The 19,618-nt window shown below is 33.8% G+C and overlaps 1 protein-coding gene across 1 annotated transcript in view; it reads left to right on the top strand.

Moving 5' to 3' along the window:
• Positions 1-1,651: 1,651 nt before the first annotated feature.
• Positions 1,652-19,618, top strand: part of LOC126892103 (uncharacterized) — a 654,403-nt gene continuing 636,436 nt past the window's right edge. The window contains exon 1 of the mRNA XM_050661541.1: positions 1,652-1,800. The gene's annotated coding sequence lies outside the window, so the exon portion shown is untranslated. The remainder of the gene's footprint in view (positions 1,801-19,618) is intronic.

Genomic DNA, 19,618 nt, shown 5'->3' with positions numbered 1-19,618 from the left:
AAAAATTTTTGGAAAGTAGTAGAGAAACTGTTTAAAAGTATATTGATTTCGTTGAAATCATATAATAGAAGTATAACTTCTTACGTGCGTACAAAGTACACACATTCATTTTTTTAACTGTATGTGTATTGTTTATATGATCTGTAAGTTTGATTGGTTTGAAGGGCTTATTTTTGAAAACATTTGGTTTTATAGTAAAATAAAATTTTCTAAAAATTTTTGAAAAATTTCATTTTTTCAAAATAACTTAAAAAGTATTAGTAATAAGAAAAATCTTAAAGAGTAAAAAAATGTAGAATTTGCTATTATAAATATGCTAGTTTTATTTTGTTTCTCCGTAAGACAAAAATTGGTTAAGATATGGCTGTTCAAAATTCGCATAATTATAACCCTTTCAAAAATAAACACTTTAAACCGGTGAGACTGGCAGATCATATAAAAAATAGATAGGTAAGTAAATTGTTTGTAAAGCGGTAGCGATTAATTTCATTTGGGGAGCTAAACACGGCGAGATTTTCATGATGTTTTACAAAAAAAAAGAGGGCCAACTTTATTTTGAGCGTAACACGCTTATTTTTAATGCTAAAACTTTTGTTTAAAAATTAAAACAAAACTTTTTATAAACACTTTAAAAAAGTTTAAATGGGTTTTTCCCGAAAAGTGCTTAATTTTTCGGTGATTTCACCTTGAAATATTCGATTTGGAATTAGACGAATAAGAACGTATTTTTCATGAGCTACAACTTTGTTTTTATTTGCTTGATAGACTTTACTGATACACCATTTTTTTGGGTTTTTTATAAGCTACACTTTTGCTAAGGATATTTTTTTCGATAAAATATTTACTTTTTGAGTTATTTGCGAAAAACCGTCTGAAAACGTAGTTTTTTTGTCGAAAAATCAACATTTTCAATGGCAAATAACTCGAAAAGTATTGACTTAAGTAAAAAACTCTATAGAAGAAAAGTTGCTTTAAATCAGTCAGTTTATCCATATCCGGTCTTATCTTGAACGTATGTTTTTTCACCCCCGAGAAGGGGTGACTGTCACCCCCCAAGTAAAAGCAACCAACGGCACAATTTCAACTTTGAAGTGGAGGGTAAGTAGAACCTAAATCCAAATTTTCATGCAATTCGGAGTTGCCCCTAAAAATTACACGGTATCGCCGAATTTCCCGTTCATTTACTGGGCTATTATCTCAAATGAACTAAATAATAATTATTGTTAAAGGGTAGCGTCAAATGTTAGGCACTATACTTGGCGGTATTCGATGATTTTACTTTTAAGTATGTGATTAATGGTTTTGATGCGTCAATTTAATAATAATTCAATGATAAATAATAATTAGTTACTAACTGCGTAATGCTAATTTACTAATTAGCAACATATTTTTTGTTGATTTCGCGATAATGAACACCTGATGGCAACAAACTGACGAAAACCAGCTGTAGTAGTTGTTCCTCTCTCACGGCAATCGGAATATTCCTCATGGACAAAATGATTAGCGAATTCGTACTTTTTATGGAATCCGCTCCTGCGTGCGACAGTTTCCAATGACTGGCCACTAATTGTACTGGGGCCATGCCAGGCCACAGGCCACCTTACTATTGAAATTGAGTTTTAGCTTTATTACTGCACGCGGAATAATAACACGATCGCGACAGCGGTATTGTTGACTCATTCTTTGTTACGAAAATACAAATACAAAATAGATTTAGTTTTGGAGACGGTTCGTCTGTGCGTGGTGATCTGTGACCGTTTGTGCATATTGTCTCAGTTTCTGATTGCGCCGAAGCATGGGGTATGTCACGTTTGGTAATCTATTTTAATATAGGTACACATATGCATTGTAATATGGATGATGTATTAGTAATATTCAATCAGGGGCGTGCGGTCCATGGAAGCAAGGGAAGCACTGCTTCCCTTGGTTTCCGTAGGTAATACCGTACCAACTGAGTATTAACTCAGATTATTTGAAAAAAATTGAACAAACATAAGCAGAAGCAGGATTTTAAGTTGCATACGAAAATATTTAATTATGTAATACAAGCAGTAAGTAATAAGAGACAAACGTATTTTACTCTATTTTTGTCATACAGTAAATAACAAAGCGATGAAATACTCTAAAAGCAGCGCTGCGTGCTACATCTCTAGCTATATCTTCGTACGCGGACCCATAGGCCATGCTCGTATTTCTACGTTGGTATTTGGAGTCATATCGGCAGATAAGCTGATTTCAAATTTGCTTCTCCTGTGTAAAAATCACCGGGGTTACTACGCAGAGTGATGAGTTCAAATTTCGGGCATAAATATTTTTTCCACCTACCTCTACCGAAAGTATACTTTTCCGGACCTGATTGTAGGGACCAAAGTTGTACTTTTCCTCCCTAGGGAGGAAAATATTTTTAAAAAGTAAAAGTGACGTCATGGTATTTCATTCATGAAATATAACTTATTGACCCCCTGTATAATATCTATGTTCTATTACGTAAGTATCTATACATTTTAACGTTTATTTAAAAACACTCTGTATTTTGCAGAATGGTAAAAAAAACAGTAAATTGTTATTCTGATTCAACAATGTTTACATTAATAATTTGACTTATATTTGACAGTTATATTGTACCTACTTGTTAGTTTTAGTTCTAATAAATTTTGTTGGTTAGTTACATAAATAAATTAAGTAAAAATGAAAAAATGACTTGTTATTTGAGGAAGGTGGAAAAACCATATGTATAACATGGGAGTAAAGTGCCTTTTCCTCCCTTGAATGATTACTTTCATTCTCGGGAGGAAAAGTAGCATTTTCCTGCCTTGTTATACAAATAGCTATAGCTTATAAGCAATTTTGTCAACTGCATACAAGGAGCTGTTTTCGTGAATTTAAATGGGATTTACCAGTATTTGACAATGACGGGCTTCGTCGACTGATTTTGTGGAATTATGAAGATTGATTTTATTTAATTATTTATATAAATAAATATAATAGAATTATTTATATTATAAATACTAAAATATTTATATAAATATATGTATTAGGGTTTTGGAGAATGGCGAAAATGTGAAAAGTGGGATACAGAAACCATAAATAGCTCGAGAGGATTTTTGGAGTTTTTTAACTTTGCTTTTTTCAGAAATATTTACATTCTCAGATAATTCATTTAATGTATTGCAATGCAAGATAAACGAGATTGGTTTCTGTGTAAAAAAATTAGCGAATTTAAAGATGTCATTAACAAAAAGAAAGAGATGACTTTGAAAAATGTTGGAATAATATGATGGCAAGAAGTTTTGAGCCTAAAAGGAAACGCATACGCACTGATAATAATGTTGGAGATGTCCAATAGTGCTACCGCCGACTATTATAATATAGTCTATAATACTATCAGATATAACCGTCGGTCTTGACGGTCCAGTTAGCTGAGGCGCAGTCTATCGACAAGTTTAGTGGATTTGCCATTTGGGATCGCTGGTTCGAACCTCAGCTAGGTCATGTAATTAATAAAAGGCCAACGCCGTAGTATAAAACTCAATAGAGTCTACGACTTGGTCTGGAATAAACTGGCGTCTGATCGGCCTATGGAGGAGCGGTACGGCAAGGGATAAGGACTTGTGGCTTGGTGATACTCCTCCATAGATCCCTACCGAAGGGCGTTAACGCCTAAGAACGGTGTATATATTATATACTATCAGATTTTAGATCAAATATGCCAACGAATGCAATATAGGTTTAAGAATTTTGATGACCGAGACTTTCGTTGAGGTAGAAGAATTGAATTACATTATAAATAGGTGTTTTTACAATTTTTTTATAAATTGCTTCCCCTGTTTCAAATTTCACCGCACGCCCCTGTATTCAATGGAAACACCTTTGTTCGGGGAGTCAGTTATAGTGACTTGGTCTCCATGGCAACGCAATTCTTAAAGTGATCAGACGATCTTTTAGGGCATAAAATATGCATATTGTTTGCGAGTTATCGGCGGTTCAGGTTTATGTCTTACTAAGTGCATTACGCAATGACATCCCATGAATCTCTATATGAGAAAATGGGAATGAAAGTCATGGCTTAATCCACTGCGACCTTTTCAGATCTATTTTTGTTCTCTAACCCTAGATTACATTCTCTAGCCTGACCCTTATGTAAATGTCTAATAATTTCGACACTAAACCTTTCAAGTGACATCATCTGCCAATGCTATCAGCTTTAAATGTCTATTCAGCTTACAGTGCCCTGTTAGCAACGCTATTACATATGTCTTAGACTGTTTTCATGTCTTTACTTATTAGTCTGCAGTCAATTTTGTCGAATGTTTTATACTGAACTGATTCGCTTGTCATTGTCCTGGTGAATTCCTTCACAATACCAGAGATTTGTAAGCTACCCACTTTCTTCTAGTCGTTCTTGTTTTTTTTTGCAACGCCAGTCCAACGAATGGCACTGTTGAGTCTTGTTGGGCAATTTCATCCATTTTTTTATTGCTGTTATGACACTCGTGCCCCCCTAGTTTATTTAATTAAGGGCACTTACACAATTGCATACTATACAGGGTGTAACAAAAATACAGGTCATAAATTAAATCACATATTCTGGGACCAAAAATAGTTCGATTGAACCTAACTTACTTTAGTACAAATATGCATACAAAAAAAGTTATAGCCCTTTGAAGTTAGAAAATGAAAATCGATTTTTTGCGATATATCGAAAACTATTCCAGATTTTTTAATGAAAATGGACATGTAGTATTCTTATGGCAGGAACATCTTAAAAAGAAATTATAGTGAAATTTGTGAACCCCATAAAAATTTTATGGGGGTTTTGTTCCCTTGAACCCCCCCAAACTTCTGCGTACGTTCCAATTAAATTATTATTGTGGCACCATTAGCTAAACACAATATTTTTAAAACTTTTTTTTTCTTAGTACTTTCTCGAAAAGCTAGTTTTTATCGAGATATTTTGAATATTTGTCAAATCCACCACATATTTGTATACTGACAAGAGACCTGGTAGTAATATGAAAATTTATTGAAAATTTATTTATAAATTACAGTTTGAGATATATTTTGAACTATATTAGAAAAGAAGCCATATCTCGATAAGAGGTGTCATCGAAAAAAGACTAAGAGGCAAAAAAGTTTTAAAAACATTGTGTTTAACTAATGGTACCGCAATAATAGTTTAATTGGAACGTACACAAACATTTGGGGGACTAATGCCCGGTTGCACCAACAGATCTTAAGCTTAAGTCGAGAATATCATAAGAATTAATATAATATAGTTATAATATATTACAATAAGAATACCATAATATAATAAGAGATATAATTGATAATAAGGTAAGAATCTAAAATTATGGTGCAACTCAAGTGATACTCAAGGAGGCCCTATTTATAAGTAGAGCTTAGCTAATCTGCAACTTAAGATCTGTTGGTGCAACCAGGAATAATGCCCGGTTGCACCAACAGATCTTAAGCTTAAGTCGAGAATATCATAAAAATTAATATAATATAATTATAATATATTACAGTAAGAATACTATAATATAATAATAGATATAATTGATAATAAGGTAAGAATCTAAAATTATGGTGCAAAGTAAGTGATACTCAAGGAGGCCCTATCTATAAGTAGAGCTCAGCTAAGCTGGAGCTTAAGATCTGTTGGTGCAACCAGGCATTAAAGGCACAAAACCCCCATAAAATTTTTATGTAAATATATTAAAAAAGAAGCCGCAACTCGATTAAAACTGGTTTATCAAAAAAATACTAAGAGGCAAAAAAGTTTTAAAAACAGTGTGTTTAACTAATGGTACCACAACAATAATTTAATTGGAGCGTACATAAAAGTTTGGGGGGTTTAAGGGAACAAAACCCCCATAAATTTTTATGGGGTGCACAAATTTTACTATAATTTCTTTTTAAGATGTTCCTGCCATAAGAATGCCACTTTCGATAAAAAATCTATAATAGTTTTCGATATATTGGAAAAAATCAATTTTCATTTTGTAACTTCAAAGGGCTATAACTTTTTTTGTAGGCATATTTGTACTAAGGTAAGTTAGGTTCAATCGAACTATTTTTGGTCCCAGAATATGTGGTTTAATTTATGACCTGTATTTTTGTTACACCCTGTATAATTGCATACATAGCTTACTATTTAGTGAGCTCTACTGAGTGCCTTAAGCGCTGTCTCACTATCTGTGAAGATGGCAATTGAATTTGTACGTTCTTGTCTGTCTTTTCTATTTCTTCCAGTTAGGCGAATGCCTATGTCACCTAAACTTTTTAATACGGTCTTAGAACATGCTTTCAAGAGTTTGGATTGGATGACAAAGGGGATAAAAATAGATGGAGAATACCTAAACAACTTACGTTTCGCCGATGATATAGTCATAGTGGCTGAGGATCTAGGTATGACAAGAGAGATGGTACAGGAACTCGTTGTGGTTACAGAAAATGTGGGTTTAAATATAAACATCTCGAAAACAAAAATAATGACAAATTTGGTACCCAACCAGAACGCCAGTATTGGTGGGAAAGAAATAGAACTCGTAGATAGATATGGGATATGAAACCTGGGACATGAAATTACGATTGGCAGGGATAACCAGACTCATTAACTGAACCGAAGGATCGGCCTTGAGTGGGCAGCATTTGGAAAACTGAGAGAAACTTTTAAAAGTGAGTTGCCCACATGTCTAAAGAGAAAGGTATTTGATCAGTGCGTCCTCCCAGTCTTGACGTACGGATCAGAAACACTTACCTTAACAAAAGCCTCGGCTACCAAACTAAGAGTCACGCAGAGAAGAATGGAGCGGTCAATGTTAGGAATAACTCTGCGAGACAAAATCAGAAACGAAGAAATCAGGAGAAGAACAAAGGTGACTGACATCGAAATGAAAGCCAGGTTGAAGTGGAGATGGGCAGGACACATAGCCAGAATGACAGATGGGCGATGGACAAAGAGGTTATTAGAATGGAGGCCAAGAGAAGACAAGAGAAGCGTCGGTCGACCGCCTACAAGATAGACTGACGACTTAAGATAGCTAAATAAAAACTGGATGAGAGCGGCGCAGGATAGATGGGGTTGGAAATGAGGGGAGGAGGCCTATGTTCAGCAGTGGACTTTTGAGGCTGGATGAAGAAGGCGAATGCCTTTATTTCCGTCTGAAAAATTGTGACATGCTTAGATAGACTTACCGGGAAATGTATTCCTTACTTTGTCCCCACTATACTGGCTTCTACACCCTCCGATGTTTTTGATTCATCAGAATCCATCTCCATCAATGGTTTGGTGCGTTCTTGGATAACTCAAGTTAATGCATTAGATGAAAATATCTTTCCGACTGATGAAAACTGCGTTAAAGACAGGTAGTGTATAAATGGGAGAATTTTCTCAGATATTGTGAATAAGCGCGTGAATTATACATTTCATCATTCGTAGCCTTGGTTGTAACGAAGTATAGTCCAGAGTAATAAGGATTTTTTCGGGACACTCAAAGATCCAGGTAGCTGACTACTTTTTTAGTTATTGTAGACCTATAGGAAGAAAACCTACCTGTTTCCTGCCTAGAGTTCGCGTCCGTTTTTTTAATTATTAACAGTTTGGTGCAAAAATAGCGATTTTTTCGATTTTTTGCACCCCATTCAAAAACTGAATAGTTGACATAAAATTACAAAATTCAGTTTTTTAGAACATTGAAAAACCTTCAAAATGCCGATTTTTGAAAGTTAAAAACTTAATTTGTTGCTACAAAAACTGCAAAATAAGTGAAAATCGTTATTTGTTAATAACTTTTACTAAAACTACCTTAGAACTTAGTGTTTCACCCAAAGTTGGGTATTGGTATACTTAACAAATCTTCAAAATTTGAGACCGATCCATTAATTTTTTTAGGGAGTTATTCTATTTGTTTATCCCAGAGACCTTTATTTTGCAATAAGATTAGACAGAAAATAATGAAGCTAGGGCAAATTCTGAGTATGAGAAATGAAAGTAGAAGAGTGATAGTATCAAAATGTATCAGAAAAAGATTAAAAAATAATTATTATAGTCAAAAGTCCTAAAGCCAAATTTTTGAAATTTTGTAATTTATAAACATTTAGAATAACTTTAAAAATGCTGTCCCTAGAAACAATCTTTTTATACAAGGTGTCCCAAAAGTAGTGGAACGGTCGAATATTTCGCGAACTAAACATCGGATCGAAAAACTGAATAATACGTGTTCAATCATTTTCAAAAATCTGTCCAATGACACCAAACACCAACCCCTACTACACCCCCTGGGGGTGGGGAGGGGGTAACTTTAAAATCTTAAGTGGAAACCCCCAGTTTTTCTTGCAGATTTTAATTCGTTACGTAAAAGTAAGCAACTTTTATTCAAGACTTTTTTTCGAACTGTGGATAGATGACGCTATAATTGGGAAAAACGATTTATCCTGATACCATAGGTAAATTATAGAAACGGTCTAGTATCTCACGAAATGCACTTCCAAATGAGAAACTAAAAACAGATTTTTAATCTTTTTCAAAAACGTTTCGAAAAACACCAAACGTGACCCTCCAACCCACCCCCTGGAGGTGGGGTGGGGGTAACTTTAAAATCTTAAATAGCAACCCCCACTTTTTATTACAGGTTCGGATCAGTCATGAAAAACTAAGCAACATTTATTCGAAACATTTTTTAGAATTGTTAATTATAAGTAATAAGTAATAAGCCTACTTTTACGTAACGAATCCAAATTTGCAAGAGAAACTGGGGGTTTCCATTTGAGATTTTAAAGTTACCCCTTCAAATATTCGACCGTTCCGCTACTTTTGGTACACCCTATATATTCGAACAGATAGTATTTTAACACGACTTTTTAATGTTGTTCTGAAGCTATTTTCTTGTGGCATTTTTTTTTTTTGTGGCGGATATTCTTGAGTTGGGATTGATTTCATGTAATCGAATGAACTATCTTTTAGTAAAGTCGTCCCAGGAACGCAACTCATCAATATTGGCAATATCATTTTAAAGTCGTCTACTTTAAAATGTATAATACGTGTCTGAATTGCCGATATAAATGAGTCAGATTAAATAAATTATTAGAAGAATTTTTTACTAAGCAACAACATTTTTATTTATTTAGTATTATTTTGTATTTTGACGACACCCGACTTGGGCGTCGAAACGTTAATAAAATCATTTTTAGGTAAAATTGTGGCTTATTTCCCATTTAACTATACGACTTATTAAATAAAAAAATTTAGCCGGGGTTCATTTGTGTCAAAGCCATATGTTTTTTTTAATTCACAGCTAATTTGTTTATAATAATTAAGGAATCTCATTAATGCAATTTTAAAGAATGGAATTTGTATTTTTTCTTAAAAAATTTGCCAAACATTGTACCTCTACGATTTTTCAAAAATATAGTTCAAACGATTATTAGGGGGAACCTGAATTTTGTACTTAATCAGCACAAGGTTTGTTATAAGCGCATATCGTGATTATTAAGACAAGGTAGAGCCTGAAGTGGTTTCAGCAAAAAAAAAATAGACACCTAATGGCAAATGCCCATTATGGCTTGCTTTTTGATAGATCCCTCCTGGACTACAAAATCGAGAAAAATATCGGCAAATTGTCATGGAGGCTGCTTACGACCTAATCTGGGTACAGTACCTAAAGAAGAAATTAATAATTGTTATTTTATTAGTATTACTTTAGTACTTATTGAACTGCCGTTATAATGTTTTAGAATATTTCATGTATATAAAGTATAAAGTTTCTTTTTTTATATCATAAACAGAATTACAGACGGAACATACCAAATATGTTAATGAGCTGAGCAATTAATGTTAATTGGGTCAAATATATCACAAATGACATCAAACGTGATAAATCTTGATGCTAAATACCAGCTCTCTACTCATCACGTCTCTTTTTTTTTCTATTTAAGTCTGACAAGTAAAAAGTTACCCACATTTTTGTTAAGATTAATAAAAGTGATTAGGATGAATAGTTGAGGTTTACACGCCTTAATAGACACTAAAACACTTCACATCTTCACAATATTATTTGAGGAGAAGTTAAATGACTTGCGTATAGTGAAAGGTAAAGTGTCAATAGTTTTTCAAACAATTTTGTTAATGTTTTCTACTCAAAAAAGCGGGTAACGAGTTCATAATTATTAAAATCCGGATATTATTGCTTCAAGCAAAATTGTGAGTATGTAATTTTTTATAACATTACAAAAAAGATACTTAATATCTTATTCTCTAGAAACCCTTACCTACATTTACCACTTAAACGAAGCACAGATAGTGGTCCCGTGGCTACCTACATAGGTGATCATTTAATTTTTTAGCTATTCGCAAATGAATTATCAAAAATATCGTTCATTAGGAAAATTGCGAGACAGAAACGTTAATTTAAACCAATACACCTTTCTCACTTAAATTTACATATTTTTTTATTCAGGATGGTCCTTAATGATAGGGGAGTCCAAGCGGGGATTTTTGCAGTTACTCGAGTGCGTCAGATTCATATGGAGAGAAACCTTGTACCCTGAAAATGTACATCTACCATATATTTGCTCTTAATGCAGGGGAGTTCGTTAAGGGGAGGGGGGTCGAATAAAAATCTATCCTTAAAAAACTCAAAATCGTCAGATTAAGATAAGGTATGTTAAGTACATGCAAAACAGTGTATATTTCAAAAATCTGACGATTTGAGCGGGGCATAAGGAAATGGGTGAGTCCCAAAGTTTCACAAGAAAAAAGCGAATATTTCGCGAAATGAACGATAGATCTAAAAACTAAAAAAATCGTGCTCAATATTTGTCAAAAATCTATCGAATGATACCAAACACGATTCACCACGGAGAGGGGTGGGGGGTAATTTTGAAATTTTAAATACGAATCCCGCGATATTTCGCGAAATAAACATCAGATCGAAAAACTGAAAAATACACATTCAATATTTTTGAAAAATCTATCGAATGGCACCAAACACGACCCATTACGGAGGTGGGGTGGGGGTTACTTTAAAATCTTAAATGGGAGCCCCCATTTTTTTATTGCAGATTTGGATTTCTTACGTAAAAATAAGTAACTTTTATTCGAGACATTTTTTCGAATTATGGATAGATGGCGCTATAATATAAAAAACGATTGTTAGAAATGAAAAATTAAATTAAAAATGGAAAGTCCCCACTAAATTGGAAAACTTTACTTAACTTTTTTTGGTTTTAGGACCTTTTCTTCACAACCCAATAGATCCCCACAACGCTCGAGTGACTGCACATTTAGCATACTTTGCTCCTCTACCATAAGTAATTGTACACAAAAAAACAGTAGATTCTGCTCTTTAAAATATTACGATTTATGCCAACTTGCTTTTAAAATCCACAAGGAAAAAAATTTTCCTGTAGCCGGCTGTATACCATCAATCACAAAAATTTTTAATTGAAAAATCATTTATAAAAAGTATAAAAAAGATTATAGATTATTTATTAAGATCCCTTTAAGGGCTACATCGATGACATAACGTTTTCGATGTATAAAATACCATCATTAGTGTTTAGAACTGGTTGATCACATGCTGAGTTACAAAAAAATACCAGGGTATAAACCCTTTAAATAAATGGTATAAAAATTTGTTACATTAACATAGTTACTTAGAATTCCAAACGATGGATACAATTTATAAAAGTAAAGCTCTTAGGCACTATATGACTCCCCTATCACTTGGGTTGCTAAACATGTGGATTTGTCTGTACATGAGGAATGTTGGATGGCAACTGAATAGTTGCTTTGAAGCTTTGAAGTAACTATGTTAATGTAATAAAAGTGTATACCATTTATACCCGGGTTTTTTTTGTTGGCTCAATATGTAATCAACCAGTTCTAAACACTGATGATGATATTTTATATATCGAAGCCGTTCTGTGATTGATGTAGTCCTTAAAGGGATTTTAATAAATTTTATACCTTTTATAAAGTAAGTATTTTTCAAATTGAATTTTCTATCTTTACTCGGATTTGAGTACTGAAAGTTCCTCTTCTGTCCTTTTTTCCTAGTAGACGAATGAAAGCGGAATGTGATCGTTTTCTTTTCGTTTTCTATATTCGTCGTCTGCGGTCTTATTAATTGAAACAGTCGCAGATTAAGGATGTACCAGAAAGAACTTTCAAAACGAATAGTCTCAGATTTAAATAACTATTTACCATTTTTGGTGGATTCTGCATCTGAGACTCTTCAATTTGTTAAGAGATGTCGCTGTATCGCGTCCTAATGGGGATTTTGAATTATCTTTCAGATTCCCTTTAAATTGATGGTCCAGCTATTTTTCGATTCAGAGGAGTGCACGGTGCACGCTAACGAACGCTGCTGATGACGCCTGCAATGGTAGAAACAGCCTGTGCAGCAGGTGTGCATCCCTCTGAATCGAAAACAAGCAAAACCATCATTTATTATTTTTTTTAAGTATTTTTCAATTAAATTCTTTTTTAATAAAATATTGAGAAATATGAGTGTTGAAATTTGAAATTTTGTTTTTATAACTTTCATCTTTGTGGACAATATATATTGTGGATATAGAACACATAATGTGGACATTACGGATATAGAACATTTCAGATATTTTCTTTAGGGTCGTTCTTTTAAAGTGATCTCGTCGATTTTTTACAAAGATGCGTTAAACTGCACAGGTATTCAGTACTTTAACGCACAAATATCACAACTAAGAATAATTATAATGCGGCTGATTTATAAAATGCGAGTATCTCGAAAACTATTGAGTTTCGAAGTTATATCATTTTGTTTCTAACAAGTATATCTCTTTTTTGTTGAAATAATGTATCTTTAATATTATTGACACAAATAGCTTGAAGTGTAAAAATACAGCGTAAATGATGCCACATATGTGGCATCCTTTGTCAGCTACCTCAAAGAATGCATCATCAACATGTAATCTCTTCTGTCTACTGCTGGACATAGGTCTCTCCCATTCTTCGCCACTCTTCACGGTTCTGTGCTTCGTGTTGCCTTGGTGGTCGTCCTCTGCTGCGTTTGTCTTCTCTTGGGCGCCAGTCAATTAGTTTTCTGGTCCATCTTGAGTCTTTCAGTCGCGCTATGTGACCTGCCCAATTCCATTTCAGCTTGGCTATACGTTCGACGACATCAGTGATACCTATTCTTTTTCTTAGGTCTTGGTTCCTTATTTTGTCTTTTTTTGTCACGCCGAGAATCAATCTTTCCATGCGCCTTTGTGCCACTCGCATTTTTAGTGCTGTTCGTACGGTTCGGTGCATACGGTTCGTACCGTATGGTTCAAAGAATGCATGAAGTTATAATTCGTCATACTCAAAAGTCTCCAGTTACAAATTTTTTTACAAAAATCTCCACAAACATGAAAGTTATTTAAATTTAAATTTCAGCTAACAGTCTGTATATTTTTAATATCAACATTTTTAACGCATTTTTGCTGAAATCGTAATATTTTCGTTGAAAGTGTAGAATCTGCTGTTTGTTTTGATACAAATTACTTAAGGACCAACCGGTATATAATCATCGGTTTAGTCCTGTTGCCACCTGGTATTGTCCATAACCTATTGTTTTTTATAATCAGTAGGTATGAGATATCAAATGTATATTTTTTATTACCTTCCTAAGCGCCATAACAGACGGGCGACTGTGGCCAGTCACTCTGTGGATCCACAAAACTAGTTTCCGATGATTGATTGTGGGTTCTTATGTGGAGTGGACGTTAAACCCCACATAAGAACCCACGGTAAACTACTTTTGTGGATCCACAGAGTGGCCGGCCACAGTCGCCCGTCTGTTATTGCGCTTAATGTAAATTCATCAAACACATCCACAATCGTCTGAAAATATTTTTACAAAAAATCTTGACCGTGATAAAAACCTTGTACCCTATTATCCATGACTGTTTTATTAGTATCTGCCATCGGTACAAAAATATCGGCTATTGCGAATAGAGTTATGGTTTGCCGGTGGTTTTTTGATTGGTTTCTAACAGTATTTTCTTCTGCTTGCTAACAGTTTCGAATATTAAATTAAAATAAATTGAAAATTGCGAATTTGTAACTGCTATCGAACTTTGTATGGAAATAATGTACGGTGTGGTTTCTAGATTTGCTACGTTTTACATACAATGTGGTAAATATTTGTAAAGAGCGCGGAAAATAGTGTAGAAAATGTTAATACATAAATCAAAATAATTTGTGCAGAGAAATTGAGTATCGAGAAACACTTAGGAAGATAGCTTTAGGGCACTATATAATAAACAGGAGTGGTTAAAATGGCAAGAAGAATAATTTCACCAAGGCATTAAGTTTAAACCTCAGATATTACTAAAGAACTGAAGAAGTTAAATAACAGAAAATCAAGCAAGCGATAGGCATGAACCCAGCCTGTGAGACTTCCACACCCTTAAAAATATCATTCGGGTATACAATTCATTGGGATGAGGGGAATTGATCAGTGTCAATCACAAACCACTCCTCCCTGTTCGAAGGCACTACGGGGAGCAATGGATTGTATCCTCGCTCCGACCCTTGCTCCCTGGTATTTATATTCGTGAATTCTCGCATTTAAAATAATGTATTTATTTATATTAACGAATATAATGTTGTAGAATGGTTTTTTGGAAAAAATTCAGAAAATAAATTTATATCATGGACCACGAGATCGTAGATTTTCTTCACCCTGTATATGACCAAACATTGTATAGAGTATAATTTAGTTAATAAACAGTGCTTTTTCGGAGAAGGTGAAATCGTTAATGTGGTTTTCGTTAATGGGTTTTTTGAAAGGATTTACAGACAATGGTTCGAAAATATTGGAGAGTGCATGTTATTTCGTTTTGTGAACATCAATAGGATTTTTGTAGATAATTCGTAGAAGGTTTAAACGATAAACAAATGTTATTGAGTTTCGAATGTAAGGCCTTTTGTTTAGTTTTTTGAAAAAACGATAGTAATTTGATGTCTCTTAGAATTTTAACAAAATGGAACGTTGGATACAAATTAAGTTGGTTTTCTTAGGAAAGGAAAGTATGAATGTTTTGGGTAGAGCGGTTGTTTTTGATTGGTAGAAAAAGATCGATGGAAGGGATGAGAATGTGGAGTCGTAATTTCAGAGAGAAAAGATAGACACTGTGTGATGAATATCGGGAGAGCGCAGTCCAGTTTTTGGAAAAGTGAGAAGTCAGTGTAAAGTGGTGAAATCGGCCTTTGCGAGCAGAATCAAGTTGAAACGAAATTGTTGACCGGTTGAGAAGTAAAATTTTCCTGTGTCCGAGGAAGATTCCTTTGTTCTGTCTAGAACGAGTAGCTGATTTGTATCTATTTGCACAAGATATCGAGCAAGGAGAAAACTAAGTGGAGAATTCGAGCGAGTCCTGGTTTTGTTTGGTTTTTGAAGCAGTTTGGACGAGAGGGACCTTTTCGCAACATCAAAAGAGTACGTGTGGGAGAATCAAGGACAACGCAATCTGGGAAAAGAAGGAGTGAAAAAACAAAAAGGTTAGTTAAATCATTTGTCGAAACGGAGAGAGCTTGTTTATATCCACACCATATTTATATGCTCATTTTTTTTGTATTGAACAGTTCTATAAGTCAGTTAGTCATTCCAACTTTAAGCAATCAATTCAAAAGGAGAAAAGTAAATTTTATTAAATTTAGTATGAATAACAATAATTTATTTAAATAATTTTTTTTTGTTAAAACAAGGAGACATCAGAATTAAAGCTTGATTTATTAAGTAAGAAATAGTTGCAACAAATTTAGATTGTAGTATTTTTTTTCAAATCTTATTTATACAGCATATTGGATAAATAAATAATAGATTACATTTATATGATATTGAATGTGTTTAATTTCCCTGTTTTATCCTGGAAGGAGTAAGCAACTAGAGATACTAGAAGCCACGAATTAAAGGTATTGATTGCATCGAATACTTACAAAATTATCCCTGAAAATAAAGTTTATTAGAAGATTTAATTTGAATTTGGTTTTGTTTACCTAGGCAGCAATTAAATTAATTGAGTAATTAATTAAATTAAGAATTTGCTAATCAATCTAATAAAAGAGATAAAGTAGAGCATAACAATAAATACCAGGGAGCAAGGGTCGGAGCGAGGATACAATCCATTGCTCTCCGTGCTGAGCACAACTTAATACTCCAGACCGTTCTTTATTCCACTCCATAGCACGTTGATGCGCTATGAAGGCTTCAATCGTCCAAATGCTTGCCACATTGAAATCCTGAGTCTTTTCCCAAGTTACGTAGGACAGCCTGATGCGCTATAGTCCCGCTATCGTCTCTAATAACTTGATATAGACTGTTCCTGTATATTCCTTGTCGTTGTATCCTACTGCTATCTACTCTGTATGTCTGAGTACTTGTAGCTCGCTGAACTGTTAAGCTTTGAAACTGAATTGTGCTTCTGGGATTAATCCTAGCCTGTCTATTTCTGATTGGAGTCTAGATTCAATCTTGTTGACTGCTGGAAGTAAGCTAATCGACCAGTTATTTTGTAGAAATGTATGGTCTTTCCTTGCTTCGTTATCTATCATGATTTCATTGGCTTCTTTCCGTCGGTTTGGGAAGAACCTGTATCTTCGAGTTGCATTTGTTATGTGTGTTAAATATACAAAATTGCTTCTGGTGATTTAGTCTGAACCAGATGCTTTTCTTTCCTCGGTCCACTTATTTGTCTGGATGGTGTGGGGTTTATTTTTTCTTCTTGTTCTCCGGGATTTTCTAGTTTTGTTTCTTCGACTTCAAAGTCGATAAAGTTTATGTCTTCTCATCACTTCGACTTTCTCATCCATAGAGTAGATTATTCCGTTTTCTTCGTGTCGTAGGGGAATGGGTTTTCTACAAATAATTGATGGATTCGACCGTTACTTGATGGAAGTTCATTTTATCTAACAATAAAACACTGAAAACGTTTGTTTTCTATACTTCCACAAAATTTATTATAACTATGTGACTGCAGCTGTTTGGGCAGAGTGCCTTTCTCAAGTTATTTAGTTTACTATGGGTTTGCCTTTTTAAAGTATTTACTATCCGACAAGTGAGTGCTGGCGGGTTGCGCGTAGAACAAATTGAAAAGTGGAAGGGATTGCTCATTTCTATTGCTGTCGGCTAGGAGTTCACATCGTAGTGAATAATATCTACTAACGTAATTTTCAAGTCCCAACTAAATTTTTGATACGGCAACCACGCATTTGTGTCACCCGCGATTAATATCACCCGCCAGCTCTCGCTTGTCGGACTGTAATAATTTCTTAAAATACTTTAGAGTCTCCATATTTCTTGCATGATTTGGGCCGCTTCCCAGTTCTTTTACGCAATTGTCCCACTGTTGGCTTCTGTGTTCTATTAGTATGTCTGTTTGACTTGTCGGTTCAGTCGGGTTTGCATTTTGTCTTCCGAATTTCTTGTTCTTCCTGCTCTGTTCTTTAACATTATCATTTCTTTTATATCCTGATTAATGTCAATGTCCATGTCAATTTCACATTCTTCAGAAGTGCTATTTCTTAGTGATTTTCAACGAAAACTTTTCGTTTATAAATTTGCAAAAGTATGTGTTATTGCGTTGCCGCTCCTGCAATACTCAGATCAGATTTATCGATGGATTCTTATGTAGTTTTTTCTTCTAAATCCAAATCTGAAAACGGCATTTCGATATTTCTAACCGTCTTCGAGATAATCGACCTCAAAGTCTAAAATGTGACGTCACAATCCGGTTATCTCCTACAGACGCACTAAACGTCAGCTCAAATGGTTGATTAGGAAGTATGCTACTTTTTTTTTAAATCTCGATTTGCCAAGCATAGGTTATTTACATTTGAGTTTGATACTTCGTGAATGTCAAACTACATTTTAAATTAAGTATTAATAAAAATCAATGACATTTTATAATGAATTTAATTATTATATAAAATAAATAAGATGTTCGAAAATACAATTTGACTATAAATATTTTAAAAGCAATAATTTATTAACAGTTTTAAAAAGGTTTATACCAGTATAAATACGGCCTCCCCTTTATGATAAATGGACTGTTCCATTTCCTATAAAATTAAAATATTATATATACCTAGTCGTTCTATAAACTCGACACAACTGGCTAGTGATTGTAGAAGGTAATTTTTTTGTTTTTTGAGAATTTTGCCGAAATTGGCAAAATTACTAATTATTTAGTAATAATTATTAACTATTTAGAGATTATTTTTTTGTCGAATTGGCAAAATTATTGACTAAAATCACTAGCCAGTATTGTGTCTGTGTACATCCTTCTAATGGAAAAAAATATTTGAAGATTTTTCTCAAATTATGGATACCAAGAACATTTTCATTTATAACTCTTTTATTTTTAATTTGACAAATAAAAGTTATTCTTCATAAAAAGCTCTTCTTGTTCTAAGATTTATGATGCAACCGTGTCCCAAAAGTAGGGGAACGGTCGAATATTTCGCGAACTAAACATCTGAAAAATACGTGTTCAATCATTTTCAAAAATCTATCCAATGACACCAAAGACCAACTCCCACTACACCCCCTGGAGGTGGGGTGGGGGGTAACTTTAAAACCTTAAATGGAAACCCCTAGTTTTTCTTGCAGATTTGCATTCGTTACGTAAAAGTAAGCAACTTTTATGCAAGACATTTTTTCGAACTGTGGATAGATGGCGCTATAATTGGGAAAAACTATTTATCATGATACCATAGGTAAATAATACTAATATCTCGAGAAGTACACTGCCAAATAAGAAACCAAAAAACAGGTTTTTAATATTTTTCGAAAACCTATCGATAAACACTAAACATGACCCTCCAACCCACCCCCTGGAGGTGTGGTGGGGGTAACTTTAAAATCTTAAATAGCAACCCCCACTTTTTATTGCAGATTCGAATTCGTCATGAAAAATTAAGCAACATTTATTCGAAACATTTTTAAAAAATGCTGATAGATGGCGCTAATAAATCGTATTTTTCCAATTAAAGCGCCATCTATCAACAATTCTAAAAAATGTTTCGAATAAATGTTGCTTAGTTTTTCATGACAAATCCGAATCTGTAATAAAAAGTGGGGGTTGCTATTAATATTTTAAAGTTACCCCCCACCCACCTCCAGGGGGGTGGGTTGGAGGGTCATGTTTAGTGTTATTCGATAGGTTTTCGAAATCCAAATCTGCAAGAAAATCTAGGGGTTTCCATTTGAGATTTTAAAGTTACCCCCCACCCCACCTCCAGGGGGTGTAGTGGAGGTTAGTGTTTGGTGTCATTGGATAGATTTTTGAAAATGATTGAACACGTATTTTTCAGTTTTTCGATCCGATGTTCAGTTCGCGAAATATTCGACCGTTCCACTACTTTTGGGACACCTTGTATAAAATTTTATTAATTTTATACGAATTATATAAAAAATATGAATTTCGATCAAGAGTAAACTACCTTTATAGTTCATAACATTTAAATTAGAATGATATAATTGCACATTAAAACATAATTATTAATTCTAAACTACTTTTCATAATAGAAATTTTCCATATTATGAATTAAAATACGTAAATATACAAAGTTTTCGTTATGACAATGCTCGCA

Source organism: Diabrotica virgifera, chromosome 9 (genome assembly GCF_917563875.1).
Source record: "Diabrotica virgifera virgifera chromosome 9, PGI_DIABVI_V3a".
In the NCBI taxonomy this organism is placed as follows: Eukaryota; Metazoa; Arthropoda; class Insecta; order Coleoptera; family Chrysomelidae; genus Diabrotica; species Diabrotica virgifera.
This window is presented reverse-complemented; position numbering and strand designations above follow the sequence as displayed.